General features: G+C 36.0%; 1 pseudogene; it reads right to left on the bottom strand.

Annotated features, from left to right (window-relative positions):
* Positions 1-6,602: 6,602 nt before the first annotated feature.
* LOC109680112 (ATP-dependent RNA helicase DDX18 pseudogene) lies at positions 6,603-11,036 on the bottom strand (annotated as a pseudogene).
* Positions 11,037-16,313: the final 5,277 nt, after the last annotated feature.

Genomic DNA, 16,313 nt, shown 5'->3' with positions numbered 1-16,313 from the left:
GTTTCATCAGGTTCATGCCATACCATGACTCATTCTTCTTGTAAACCTTGAAATTTATTGTTCATTGTTGGAATAATTTTTGTTTTTTTCTTTTTATGGAGTTCTCTCAATTCTCCTTCTCTCTGACTCTCTGTCTGTCTGTCTGTCTCTCTCTCTCTCTCTTTACTTTCTACAGTTTTTTGCTCATCACTTCTTACTGTGTGACTATGTTATCTCTACTCTTGAATTTCTATATTTCTGTTTTGTGATCTTCCTTCATGACTGGGAATGATTAATTCTTATTTTTAAAATTCTTATTGGATTATATTTTTATCTGGTGCTGTTTAGCAAGATGCTTTTAGCAAGTATTCCATGCTGGAAATTTTCTCTATAATTTTTCATATGTTTCCCTTACACTATTTCTATAATTTCTTTTTGTTTTTACCTTTTCCATTTTTTTTGGTCCTTATATTTAAATGAGAGTGAAATCTTCCTGGAAGAGAGTGTGAGGTAGACTGGTAGGGAAAGAATAGCCTTTCTAACTCACAGCTCAAGCTAGAATGGCATGGAAGCTAACCAATTTAAAGCAGATTTTTCAACCAGCCATTTCTCACTGTAGAGAAAAACTAAAATTATTCCAGAGTGAATTTCTGTTGAACATGAGAATTGTGTTAAAAAAACAAACAAACAAACAAAAAACCATGTCTTTATAGTTGTGGGATTTCAAAGTGAGCACATTTTCTTTTCTTCTTAAAACCCAGCTTGGCGCTAAAGGACTTCCCTCACCAGCCTTTCACCTCTGCTTCCTGTGTTGGTTGCTGTTACCAGGGGCAAGGGTTTGGCTTTCCAGTGTGATCACTCACTTTTTGGAAGTGGATTTTACTAACACTTGAAAAACAAGATCTCTTTTAGCTTGTCTGGGAGACTTTTAAGTCTTCTTCTTCCTCTACGCTCACACTTGTCTCTTTCCCCTATTCCTAGCACTCCATCCTCTGTGTCACCTCTTTTGAGTGTCTGTTTTGCTGTTGGTTGCTGGGATTGACCTCTGTAGTGCCAGCAGCCCCAATTTTCCCTAACCCTGAGTCAAGGTTGCTTTGGGAACTTCCTGCCTCGTTCTGTTAGTCTCAGATGCCTTGGGCCATATATATCCATAATTTAAAGTTTGTGGAGGATATTCATCTTCTATTTTAAGTGAAAATGGAGTAGATAATTTTTTTTGTTTTTTTTTTCATTATCATATTGCTTATTCTAGGAGAAGTAGAAAGATTCCGAATTAAGCTGCCACTTTGTTCTTCTAGGATCATAATTAATACAATTGTTTTTGTTGTAGTGAAAGATAAATTATATTCCCACTTCAGTCAGGTAAACAAAGAATGGACTTTTCATATGGAAATATGAGCCTCTCAAAGGTGGATCCCTGAGCACAATCTATTCCCCTCTGGTGAGTTTTCAAGATGTGCTTTGGGCATAATTGAGAGAGGGCAGCTCGATGAGCTTGTTAGATAAGCAAATCTATGCAGAGAGAGTCTGTCACTTCCCTAGCAATGAAAACTGGGTAGAGGAAAAGAGTCAGATTTACATGTTACAAAAATGCTGTTCTTTATTTTAATCGACAGAATTGGATTAGACTCCAGCATCAGCATGCATTTCTCATTGTTTTCTTTTTATATTAACTACAGGAGACTCATTAGAATTTCATGGATGTAATTGTTTCTGGGTTACATCCTCAATTAATGACTATAATTGAAAGATGGGGTAGGACTGAGATGACGTGACTGTAATTTAAGTGTAAGATGTCTGGGCCTCTATTTGCAATGCATTTGTTATTATTATATCTTTTCTACCATGGAAGAATATTTATGAGAGGCAGAAATAAATGCATCTCAAACAGCAATGTCTCAATCAAAACAATGAGCATATTGTGTGCTGGTTGTTGTTTTGCGACTCTGAGCTCTCAGCATGATATGTGTGCATATAAAGAGCTTGTGCTTGGATCTTCTGGGAGGACTTGGGGGTGGAGAACCTGCTTCCACAAAGGGAGGTAGAAGAGAAGCCATCTCTGCCCCTCTTTATATGCTGTGTTCTAACGATTGTGTAAAACCCAGCAGCTCAGCCTGCACTTGACAAAGATTCCCTAATCAGTTTTAGATTATGTCATGGGTAAAGAAAAGAGAAACTCTCTCAATCCTTTAATTATAGCTATTCTCTGCTTCCCTCTCCTTATATCCACTCCCCACCCTCTAGCAGACATTAACCTTATTAGCTTTTTAAGCAGAACACTGATGATTTTCAGCACACAAGCCTTGAGAGCAGCTGCAAGGGACATCTGAATAATTATTGGGGCTTAGTAGAGTTTGGTCCAGACCCTAGGAGCAAGTATATAGACTGGTGCTCCTGGGTTATTGCTCTATCTGGGGTCATAAGTAGATGGTGTAGTTCATTATTTATCTTTTTCCAGTAATAATAATAATATTTCCTTCTCTTATGAGTCTATTGACAAAGGCTGAGGGTGTGATGGCTGAGCTGTAGAGGCCAAGATGTATGACTGGATCAAACTATCATGAGAAGAGAAAAAGGAGTGAGATGAAACAGATAGAGATGAAGAGATAGCAGGCAGACAGAGCAGAAAGAGGGAAGCCACTGATTCAGAGGTGTCTTCACAACAATAACAATAGCCAGACACCTGTGTACTGTTTTCTGATAGTTTTCACACTGGTATTGCCACCTGAGGGTTGTTTTCTATTGGTGTTGCTTCAGAAGCACAATTGTGCTTGTTAGAATGCAGGTTAACAGGTCTCTCCACTGACTCACTGGAGTCAAAATTTTTGGGTTAGTAAATTTTCCCAAGAAGATGAAATTTTCCTTGGCTGATTCTGACAGACTTTGGAGTTTAAGAATCACTGGATTAGAGGCAGTGAAGAACAGAAGAAATGGAATTTTAGTGACAAGCTAGAAATGGTAGCTGGGAATGAATGAATTGAATTTAGACTCAATTGGCCTATGTATTCTGCAAATACCAGTAAGTGGACTATGAATCAGAGGAGATAAATATCTTCCTGAAGTCTGTACAGCCAGTAAGTGGAAGAGTCATGGTTTACATTAGACCTTCTAAGTCCATGGCACTTTCCCTTGTACCAAGTTTAAATCAATAGAAATGAGAAAGTCACAGAACTTGGGTGGCAGGATACAGGAGAAAGGCCTATGGCTTGGGATTCAGGCTTCAAGTTGATTATATGTCAAGATAGGAATGGAATACCTTTCAGAAAAGTAGTGTGGAAGGCAAAATGTATTCTATATTCTGTAATTCAGTATTTTAAATCCATCTTTTATTTGTAATTTTCATGGATTTTTTTCCTTATGCATAATTGCATGTATTATCTGTGAAATTATGTACCTAACTCTTTTGTTTAATTTATGCATTTTTAAAATCTACCATGATCGTAACCCATATCATGGAATAATTTCAATGTTATATTTAAATTCTTTAAAAGTATATATGTATTTTACTTAAAATCGTTGTTTACTTAAAAACGTACATTTCACTTTGGGTATAGTGCTTTTATCAATTTTAATCTTTAGCTCCTAATTCATGCCCTTTCCATTATCTGCTAGTTTCTTCTGTCTAGGATTCTCTTTGTTATCTCAAGCCTTATCTGGTCTGTTCTGCATTCCTTTCCTTATGGTATAGCCTGCATCTCAATCTCTTTCTCTCTCATACCTCCACCTATCCCTCTCCCCACTGTTTTACTGAGCTTCTCCTTGAACTACTATTTCCAGCCAAATTTTACCCACACAGTTTGAATCTCTGTGCCATTAGTCATTTTACCATTTTCCCTCCCTCTTCATCCACCAAACACAAACATCTTATGAATAGTCTCCAGTCATGATTGATCAGTTAGCTAATAAATGATTTCGAACAATTGCCTAATAAATTTTAGGCAGCTTTTAAATGAAGTTCAGATAGTGATGTCTTGTACTGACAAAATAAATCAGAATATATATTAAAATATGACATGAGAAAAGGTCTTACTCTCTATGTAGGATAGACAGGGGACATATCTTTGATTTGGGAAGAATTAAATAATGAGAAAGGGTCAAAAATGAAATGATCTGGTGGAAGAGCATATTTGACAGAGATGGGTAAAGACCATGAGATGGATCCAAAATTTCCCAAAAGGAAAGAAGGCAAAAAGAAAAACAAAACAAAACAAAATGCAAGGTAAGAGGAGGAGAGGTTAGAGAGGTAGGAGAGGGGAAGATCCTTTGGGCTCTTGCAGTCCAAATATACTCTAAGAGCTATGGAAGCCATTGTTTTCTTCTTTTTTGACTCCGGATTCCTACGGCAAAGAAAATACAATTAACTTTGTTTCATTCCTTTAATTTTCTTCTTTAAACTTGTTCTATCACACTTCTTTTTACATGAAATGTCTATTTTCTTCTTTAGGAAAGCAGTCTAGATCTTTATACCATTCCCAGACCCTCTTTCTCCAGTTGTAAAATGCTATACTCTTTTTTATGATGTGATTATCTAATGATACAGGCAAATAACATTATGAAAAAGCTGGTTATAAGTAGTAGGTAGAGGACAACCTCATGCTTGATAAAAAAATCAAAAGTATAAACAAGTATATAAAAACCTAGAAAGTTATGTGCCAAAATATTAATAATATTTCTTCTTTCTAGTAAATAAATATTCTTCCTTTTGGTTTCATGTAATTTTTGAAACACAATTATTTCTGAAACAAACAAACAAACAAATTGTATTGAAGTGAGAAACAGTTGTTAAAGGCCAATAGGAATCCAAAAAGTCAGGCTAGGAACCCAGTGGCCAGAATCTAACACCCAAAAGAGGTCCAGCTAGGGTGACAGTGGTTAAGTGTGGAGAAGGGAGCATTGCTCTTTCCTTTTCCTGCTGGAATACTGTTTATCCATTTGTCTGCTCTGTATCTGATGTTCTCGGTAATTATATTTAATGGGACTCAATATTAACGGGCACAATAGCAAAATAATGCTACCAACATTGATTTTGAATTACTACAAAATATAACTAAATCACTGACTGCTGTTTTTCCTAACCTCTGTTCATTTTCAGTTTTCACTGCAAATGTACTTTTTGTTTCATGAGTTGGAAGAGGTCATCTTTTTTTTCCTCACAAATAAGCTAACATTAATATATGCTGAGCAATGTCTCATGATTTGGCTTTCGGTCTATTGATAGTTGGCCTTGTTTCTAAGTCCTGTGCAGAGTTGGAAAGGTTTACCAAAACCCAAGTGCCTTGAAATAAATCTAAATGAGGAGAACCACCATCTATATTTATTAAAAAGGTCTTTGCTTAGTTACTAAATGGAGGCAAGGAGAATATTGTACCTGCATTGCTGTAAGTGAAATTTAACAATCTCAATCTGTCTCTCCCCACCCAACATTAAGACTTTTCAGGGGGCCATTATTCAAATGACAATGAAGAATAAGCCTCATTTCTTGCTCCTTAAAAAAAAAAATCTGAGAAAGACTGATTGATTTAAAACCAGGAATATATAAAATGATGCCTTTACCTTGGGTCCTGTTTTAGTTATTTTCCAGTGCTTTTTTTCCCCTACTATACTGCAGCATTTTCAGGAGGGGTTCCAAACTACCATGGAGGTTCATGAAACAACTAAAACCAAAAAATAAATGGAGACTATTTTCTGCATTATTGTAACAGGTACTTAAACTGATTTTGCTGAAGAACATTAATTCCTTACTTGGCCCCATAAATTAGCTAGAAGCTTGAGAAAAGTTTAGTATCTCTGTCTCCATTTTGTATCTGCCTTTCCTCTAAGCCATTCATCTTGAAGTCACCTGGGAATCCAGGAAAGAAAGGATGTACTTATAACATGCTTACAAGGAGGGATGGTTAAAAACTGCTCACCAAGGAAAGAAATGTCAGAGACCTACAAGAAAGAGCATCCATTGGACAACAGCGACTTATTTGTCCTGACTAGTGATGACAACAATAATAACTCTGGAATCTTTCCTAAAAGAAGACAAGCTAATGATTCACTAGAACACACCTGTGAATAGGACTGTTTAATAAATTATGCATAACTCTCTCCCAGTTACCAATTCTTTTTCAATCTAAACCTAAACCTCATGTTTATATCCTGAAGATGGCTAAAGATGGTTTGAAGTGCTGTCTTCCCATGACTTCCTGGGCCCTGTACTAAATCTCCTCTCTCTACTCTTCACCATTACCATCTCTTTATTTAGCATATAGGGGTGAGTAGCCAGACCTGATGTGGGGAATCCCAAATCCCAGGAATTTCACAATCACCATCTGCCCAGTACACACTATGTTCTTTTTTATACCAAGTTAGTATGGCTATCTGTGCCACAAAAATCTTTACATACTAGAAAGGAAAGGTACAAAAAAAAAAGAATTATATTTAAAAAGGAAATTTTTTTTCAGAGGGTATTTAAAGATTAAAATATTGTATCATCACAACAAGGACCAAAAAGATTCTAAAAGCTACAGACATAAATCTTTTTTTTAAAAGTAAGAGTTGGTTGAAATAGGAAGATCAAAAAGAGTACAGTGTGCAGAGCTGGGAGGGGTCCAAAAGAGGGTTGCCTAAGAGAAAACTCTTTAGTGAGAGAACTGCCTGCTTTCAGATAATTTCTTGTTAACGTTTTAAAAGATTTTGGACTTGTCAACTTTCTTTGTGTTCTGGTAGACTAATTCACCACCACCTTTTTATATGCTTACTGTTCATAGCTGTTCATATGAAGATCAATAGGAGGAGGCACCTTGAAACCAAATGATAGAGCAAGTTGAGGCAAATTTAAGTTATTAACATCAAAGATCTATTTCAGAGAATGGAAATCATATGCTTGTATGCATGATTTATATGCTTCTTGGGCTGATTTATGAAGAAAGTAATTCTTTTCAATCAATTTTTCAGGCTGAGACTGAATGTCAGATATTTTAGACCATGAAAAGTCAAATTCACTTAACAGAGCCTTGAATTGCATCAAGATACAAAGGAAATCCAATTCTTCTTGGGAGCAAAAATGAGCAAGACATATTCTCTTTCATTTAGGTCTCTGGCTCTTCTACTCTCCTGATGACTATATTCCTAGGGCCATCTGGAGGATCATACTGAACAATCCAGTTGATTTCAGGAATATCCATCCCTCTTACTTCCATGTCAGTATCAAACAATAACCCAGAATCTGCATGGAAGAACTGGAAGAATGTGGTTGTAATGTTTATGTTGCTTCTACCTTCCCTGAATGGTTAAGTCGAACAAATCAGTGTTGCTCAGCACTCACAGTGATAGTTCACAGACTTACAGGAAGAAAAGACCATCATTTTCTTTTTCTGTTTCGTCTTAAGAGCAGAAGAATTCCATTTCAGAGGGACAAAGACAAATAATTTATCCTTGCTCAAGACGATCCACTGTTGCATTAGATTTATTATCATTGTCAACAATGTACAATGGCTCCTTTTTTAGGGAAAGCCTTGCCAAGTCTCCAACTTTTCAAGTTTGTGTGACAGAGAACAGCATGATCTGTCTATGTGTTGGCAGATGTTCAATAATTTGCTCTTCAAGTTAACAATCAAGATATGATCAGTTTCATTGATCACAAGACCCTTCTGGTTTTTATACATAAACTGTAGGGTATTCTGCATATGGTTGAAGAGGTAGCCTGCTGTCGCTACAATGATGCTGATTCCATTAGCAAATTTCTGTTCTTTGGTTACTGTTTCCACTTGTGTGAACATGGTGAGTCATTAGTTCTTAAAGAATGCAAAATCTGCGTGGCCAGTTCTCTAACAGGTGAAAGAATTCAGAGTTTTATTTTATTTTGGGACATGAACTACAACTTAAAAATGAGTTCAACGCAGGATTGAGAAATGTGAGCATTCTGCCACTGCTGGTTGCAGCTGCTGGTGTGTTTCAGAAATGGTTGGATACCTAGATGCTGAATATCAGTCATGTTTGTTAAGCCCTTTCTTTTATTGCTCTCTGAGTGTTTTCACTGATAAGATTAGGTAGAGAAACCAATGATGTATCCTCAGAAGCTCCTGTCATTGTGGGTGACCTCACTTGTCACCTTCCTCATTGTCTGGCTTCTCCACAGTTTTCTGTTTCTTCAGGAGCGTCAGGACCATCTTCAATTTTTGTTATTTTTGTATCAGGTCCAGCATCATTTACTATTTCTTCTCCTCTTTAAGTTCTTTTTTGATTGTGAATTGAGAGACTTTGTTGCTGCAGATTTCTAAAGTGGGGGTGGGAGGTGTAATTTACATTTTCCACTATTTCTTTAGACATGTCTCCATTTGGTGCTTCTGGCAAGCCCACATTCAATGAATGTTTCAGGTTTTTGGTCTTTTTTTAAAAACTTTCTACTGTTTCTTTGAACACATCTCCAGTTTGAGTTTCTGATGGACTTATATTTGAAGTCGATTGTGACCTTAAGTTTTGCTGTCACGATTTGAGGTTTCCCTTTTCAATGTTCTTGCACTGGAGTGCAATGACAGGTGAAACACCTTGTCACATTCTCACTACAGGCTCAACACTCAGGGCTGACCCTGCTTCCTTTCCAACTATACTTAAGCAGCTCAGTGGAAATGCATCATAGGAATGCTGGAGGCTTGAGGAACAGAAACACTTCCTGGGGTGAAAACAATTCCAGAGACATGCATGTGCTGTGGTACTCTTGGAGATCACATTCTATTAACTATCCTCTGGAAAAGTGGAGCTACTGTGCTTCACTGGAATTCACCTTGTGTCAGAGCTGGCAACACATTAGTGTTATTTGGGAACCTTGGTAACTTGAACTTTCTTTTCATGGTCATTTGGCCCTCTATCCTTGGGCTGGTAGCAGTACTGTACATCATGGTAGGAGCACCTGGCAGAGGTGACTTCACATCTCATGACAACCAAGAAGTAAAAAGCATGATATAGTCATTGTCTGTAATTTATTGCCTTTTATATTAGTCCAGGTTTTCTAGAAAAGAAACAAATAGAACAAAAGTAGTTGTTTTCTGTTGTAAGAGATATGTGAGACTGGATGCTTTAAAGATTTATTCTGATCACAGTTTTGGAGATAGAAATTCCAAGATCATGTCAGGTTCTGTTGAGAGCATCTCCTGGTTGAGATATAACATGGAGAAGAAGCAGGAAAGGAAAAGATCACACACGGAAGGGGAGGTGGCTTCATTTAATAATAACCCACTCTCACAGGGAATAACTCATTCCATAAAACTAGCATTAATCTCTTGTAAAATCAATGTTCCTGTGACCTAATGGTCTTGTATCAGGGCTTACATCTTAAAGGTTACATGACATTAATACCACTATACTGGAGACCAAGATTCCAGCCACAACAAGTATTGGGCGACACACTCAGACATTATCTAAACAGTAGTGTGCACATATGTGTATAAGTATATATAGATAAGTTTATACACACAGGTGTATATCTATGTATATTATCTATATGGAGAGAGAGAGCAGGAGATGAAGAAAGAAAAAGGAGGAAAAGGAGGAGGGGTGGGGAGGGGAAGAGAGGAGAGATTGACTCACTGATACAAAAGATTATGGAGGTTGTCAAGTCCAAAATCTGTAGGGTTGGGCTGTCTTGCTAGAGATCCATAATAAGTCAGTATCCCAGTTTAAGTCCAAAGGCCTTCAGGTTGAAGTTTCAGGAAAGAGCTGATGTTGCAGTTAATGTTTTATGTCTTTTATTCTATTTTGGTCTTCAACTGATTGGATGAGGCCCATTCATGTCATGGAGGGAAATCTGTTTTAGTCAGTCTACCAATTTAACTGTGAATATCATCCATAAACACCCTCATAGAAACATCTAAAATAATGTTTAGTCACATATCTGGGAACTATGGCCTAGCCAGATTGAAACATGTAATTAGTCATCATACCTACCATATATGACAAGACAAGAAAGAAAACCAATTTTTCCATTTTAAAAAGTAATATTTTCTACATCTTGTGACAGGTGAATTTGGACATATACATTCTTGGTGCTGCCAGTAAATTAGTAACTATGGGATTAACAACTTTTTCCTCATGGTGGTCATATTTGTTAAAAGCTTTCCTGAAATAAAAATTAAAGTCATAGAAATGAGAGAGGAAGAATGAGCAGAAGAATAGATACAGGTTAGGTCACACTAAAAATAACAGAAAGGAAAGGATTAATAAGAGATAGACTAATGAGTTTCTCTAGTAAGAAAAAATAGAAGCAATTGGTAGTGAATAAAGCTTTGGTGGTGCAGGATGGGAGGGAGTGAGAATGCTTTATGACAATTTTTTTAAAGGGAGAAGCTGTAATTGATCATCACTTCTTGCAAATGAATAATGTAAGAGAACCTTATCAGCATGCTGGAAGCTTACAATTATTCAAATTACACAAAGCCATCAAACTTGTGGAAATCAAAACAACAGAAAAGAACCATTAATTCCCTTTCTATTCTACAGCTTTCTAGGGTTTTACCTACTTTTGTGATGGGAAGACATTTCAAACTTGAAATTAAACAGAGAAAACAGTGTGGCAATTCAGCCACATGGTCACTGTTTAGTTGTTTGAAAGGTGATCTAATCAAATGTACAACAGTGAAGTATGCACACTTTTAGTGTGCCGTACAATTCTATTTATGCCTGGCATTATAGATTTGGAATTTCAGATCATTCTACTTAATAGAAAATGTGTTAATTGAGATCACTTTAATACTAGTGGTTTTGGAGGACTAAAAATGTTTAATTAGGATACCACATTTTCATTCTGAAAAGCCAAGGGGACTGGAAAGTGAATATGTTGACCACAAAACACCTCCTAAGTAAACTTCTGCTTTTCCTGTGTTTGAATCCATCTGTCATTTAGTCCAATACCTGCCCTCATTTTTTTCCTACCTTTCCACCACTTCTGCGTACACCTGAGATATCAATAAATTTGAAATGGTGGTTGCCAACAAGAATACTGGATCATCACTCTGGATAGCCCCCCAAGGATGCAGGTTGTTTACTAAACTGAAAGAGAAATTCACAGAAGTGTACATAGCTACTTCTATTTGATTCTAATCTATAATGTAACCACTAGAACGACTTCCTATGTGTCCTGACTAGGTGTCATTTAAAGATACAAGGAAAATGACCTAATAGTAAATTCTATCATAAGCTAAAGGAATGATGCAATGGTCTAGGAAGTCCACTGCAATTAAGTTGCATGATCTAATGTAAATTATTAATCTTTCTGTGCACAGTTTCTTCATCTGTAAAATGGCTATAACTACTGTTTATTGAATTTATATTATGTGCTATATACTTTTTCATCCTTTACCTCTCTATTCACAATAATATTGGTAGGTAAGGTATAATTGTAAACCCATTCTTTCCTTTATAGAAGACATAACTAGTACTTAGAGATGGCAAGTATTGCCCAAGGTCACAAAAGACTCAAAGACAGGATTTTGAAAGAACAATTACAACACTGACTGCTAGTATGATAATTAGCACCTATCTCATAATATTGCTTCTGGGAAGAATTTACATAATGTTTATAAAACACGTAGCACAAATACCTGAAAATAGATGCATGCTTTAGCACCTGGATACAGTAGCAATAACAACAGACTTCTTAGGTAACCTTTTTATTAATCCCATTCCAAAATTCTCACCTTCCTTCAGTGCTAATGAATCAAGAGTCAGTACAATTTAACAGGTACCTAGCCATATAATTGAGACCTTTAATTATTCCTTAATTATTTCATGAATGAATATGTTGTCTTTTTAGTTCCAGTTGTTTTAGGCAGTGTGGCAAAATCAAGGAGTAGTAGGCTCCTGGTTAGAAGGCCAATGTAGATTCTTTTTTCTTCCACTGGACTTTGAGGAAAAATAAATCTCAGAAGTACAGTTTTCTCATTTATAAAAGGGAATATTACCTGACCTTCACCCTTACTGGTACAAGAATAAAATTCAAATGAAATCAAGAATGAGAAAGGATTTATAAGCACCAATATACTGTAGAAATATAAAAGTGATATTGGCTGGGATTATGACGTCATCTTCCTTCCTAGTCATTCTTTTTTTATGTCTTTCAATATAGCAGTCAATAATTTTTGACTTGCAACTTTTATTGTTGAGGATAATTCTTGTTATATTGAGTTTTCTATTAGGTAAAAATCTGATTCCAGACTAATTAATCCTTGAATAGAGAAGATTCTGAAGACACTCTGATAAAGAGTTCAATCTGACATCTAGAATAAAGTAAGAAAAGTATAACATATGGGACTAATAAATATTTGCTGAAAGAAAAAAATGGTTGTGTAATGTGCAAAGTTTATATAACTGATGCTACTACCTCTGTCTTTGCTCACAGCTGTGAGTACTTTAGCTTTGGGTAAAAAAAAAATATTTATTTATTTTGTTGTCACTACGCATTAAACACTTTTCTAAGGACATTGCATAAGTTAAGCATTTTTATATCACAATAAAGCTATGGGATGGACATTATAAGTGTTTTTTATAAATAGGAGAAGGCTCAGAGTGATTAAAAAATGTACCAAAGTTACATGACTGGTAAATAAAGAAAACTGGGATGCTCTCTTATATCTTAGAATGAGAGTAAAAGGAGTTGATATGAAATAAAAAATTAAAAAATTGATTTTTTACTCATTGTGATGGTTAATCTTGTGGTGCTGGGGATTGAACTCAGGGCCTTGCACATGCTGGGCAAACACTCTATCACCAAACAACATTCCCAGTCCCAGGATCATTAGTCTTGATTGTCATTTTGATGGTACTGAGAAGTGCCTAAGAGATTAGTAAAGTACATCCTTGGGTCTGTCTCTGAGAGTGTTTCCAGAAAGGATTAACTAAGGAGGAAGGACATGCCCTGAATGTGGGCTTGAATGGAATAAAAGAGGAAAAAGGAGATAGTGTGCTAAGCTAGCATAAGTATTCTTTCTCTTTGCTTCCTGTCCTGCATGAGGAAAGTAGACTCTGCCACATGTTTCCGTCATCATCATATCCTGCCTCATCACAGAATCAACAGAGCCAAAGGCTAGACTGAGACAACAGAACCCATGAGCTAGAATAAATCTTTCTTCCCTTAAGTTGTTTATTTCAGGTATTTTGTCACAAGCTGGAAAGACTGACTAAAACACTCATCCTCCTGATGTTTTCTTTCCTCTTTGCCTCATATTTGTTCCCTTGAGCTATCTAACAAAGTATGACAAACTGGATGGCTTAAAACAACAGAAATTTATTCTCTCATTGTTCTGGAGATCAGAGGTTGTATTTCAAGTGCTTCCTTATGAAGCACTTTGAGAGTTTGTAGCATGATTGTTTTCTGCCAGTAAGTTTTGGTATTCCTTAGTCTGTACATACATCATTCCCTGACTACTTCAGTACATGGTATTCTTGTGACTCTGTCTTTTTGGCTCTTCTGATCTTCTTACAAGAAAACTACTGATTTCTGAATTAAGAATTACTTGAATGGAAATATGACCTTGTCTTAACTTGCATCTCCAGAATCTATTTCTGAATAAGATCATAGGCATCAGGATCTGATAGAATTCAGAACTGTGAAATTTTGAAGGGAGGCTAGAATTTCCTCAAGACTGATTTGTATTTATCTTCCATTTCTAATATTTTATTGTATTCTTATTTCAAAGGCTGGCAGGCTTATGAGAAACACAGGTTACAAGTATTTTTCTGTATAACCTGCATAACCTTTTAGAGAGCACAACTGAACAAACAATACTACATAATTGTCAAAAAAATTAATTCTTAAGTAGACTTCAAACTTACATTGATCAAATGAGATAAAGAAGGACACTCCATACTAATAAAAAGGAAAATACACCAAAAGGAAATAACAATTATCAACCTATATACACCCAATGTCAATGCACCCAATTTCATCAAACATACTCTGAAGGACCTAAAAACATATATAAACTCCAACACAGTGGTAGTGGGAGACCTTAATACCCCCTCCATCACCAATAGATAGGTCATTCAAACAAAAAATCAATAAAGAAATCCTGGAACAAAATCACACCATAAATCAAATGGACCTAGCTGATGTCTACAGAATATTTCATCCAACTTCTGCACAATATACATTCTTCTCAGCAGCCAATGGAACACTCTCCAAAATTGATTATATCTTAGGGCACAAAGCATGCCTCAGCAAATATAAGAAAATAGAAATAATCCCATGCATTCTATCTGAACACAATGCATTAAAACTAGAAATCAACAACAAAAACAGCAGTAAAAAACATGCAAACAATTGAAAGCTGAACAACACATTGCTCAGTGATCAATGGGTCATTGATGAAATAAACAAGGAAATTAAAAGGTTCCTGGAAGATAATGAAAATGAAAACATGACCTACCAAAACCTATGGGACACAGCAAAGGCAGTCCTAAGAGGAAAGTTTATAGCCATGAGTGCATATAAAAGGGACAGAAAGATCTCAAATGAATGACCTAATACTACAGCTCAAACTCCTAGAAAAACAAGAACAAGCAAATCCCAGAATAAGCAGAAAGAAAGAAATAATTAAAATAAGGGTTGAAATCAATGAAAATAGAAACAAAAAAACTATACAAAGAATCAATGAAACAAAAAGCTTGTTCTTTGAAAAAATAAATAAGATTGACAGACCCCTGACAAATCTGACTAAAATGAGGAGAGAAAAAGCCCAAATCAGTAAAATCAGAAACACAAAAGGGGAGATAAAAACAAACACCAAGGAAATCATCAGAGACTAATTTGAGAGCCTATACTCCAATAAATATGAAAATTTTGAAGAAATGGACAGATATCTAGAAACTTACAACCACCCAAAACTGAACCAAGAGGATATTAATTACCTGACTAGATATATAACATAAAAAGAAATTGAAGCAGCAATCAAGAGTCTCCCAAAAAAGCAAAGTCCAGGACCTGATGGTTCACTGCTGAATTCTATCAGACATTTAAAGAAGAACTAATACCAACTCTCCTTAAACTGTTCCATGAAATAGAAAGGAAAGGAAAACTGCCTAACTCACTTTATGAACCCAATAATACTCTCATCCCAAAACCAGACAAAGACACCTCCAAAAAGGAGAACTACAGGCCAATTTCCTTAATGAATATCAACGCAAAAATCCAACAACACATGAGAAAGATCATCAACCATTACCAATTCACCTTCATCCCAGGGATGCAGAGGTGGTTCAACATACATAAATCTATAAATGTAATACAGCACATCAATAGGAGCAATGACAAAAACCACTTAATTATCTCAATAGGTGCAGGAAAAGCCTTTGACAAGATCCAACACCACTTCATGATAAAACCTACAGCCAACATCATACTTAACGGTGAAAAACTGAAACCATTCCCCTAAAATCAGGAATGAGACAAGGGTGCCCACTATCCCCAGTCCTATTCAACATAGTACTGGAATTCCTAGCCAGAGCAATTAAGCAAAAAGAAGAAATAAAAGGAATACAAATAGGTAAAAAAACTGTCAAAATATCCTTATTTGCAGACCATATGATCCTATTCCTTAAAGACCCAAAAAATTCTACCCAAAAACTCTTAGACACCATAAACAGCTACAGCAAGGTGGCAGGATACAAAATCAACCTACAAAAATCATTAGCTTTTCTATACACCAACAATGAACAAACTGAGAAGGAACACATGGAAACAATTCCATTCACAACAGTCTCAAAAAAAAAATCAAATACCTAGAAGTAAATTTAACAAAGGATGTGAATGACCTCTACAAGGGGAATTACAAATTCCTGAAGAAAGAGATTGAGGAAGACTACAGAAGATGGAAAGATCTCCATGCTCATGGATCAGTAGAATAACATAGTAAAAATGGCTACACTACCAAAAAGCAATCTACATGTTTAATGCAATTCCCATCAAAATCCCAATGACTTTCATCACAGAGATTGAAAAATCTACCCTAAAGTTCATTTTTGGAAACACAAGAGAACCTGAATAGCCAATGCAGTACTCAGCAAAAAGAACAATGCTGGAGGTATCACAATACCTGACTTCAAACTATATTACAAAGCAATAGCAATAAAAACAGCATGGTACTGGCACAAAAACAGACACGAAAACCAGAGGAACAGAATAGAGGACCCGGCTATGAATCCATACAACTATACCCACCTCATTTTTGACAAAGGTGCCAAAAATATATGATGGAGAAAAGACAGCCTCTTCAACAAATGTTGCTGGGAAAAGTGGTGACCTGTCTGCAGGAAACTGAAACTAGATCCATGTTTATTACCTTGTACTAGTATCAACTCAA

This window comes from Castor canadensis, chromosome 8 (genome assembly GCF_047511655.1).
Source record: "Castor canadensis chromosome 8, mCasCan1.hap1v2, whole genome shotgun sequence".
Classification (NCBI taxonomy): Eukaryota; Metazoa; Chordata; class Mammalia; order Rodentia; family Castoridae; genus Castor; species Castor canadensis.
The sequence above is the reverse complement of the archived record's forward strand: the minus strand, read 5'-3'. Positions and strand labels throughout refer to the sequence as shown.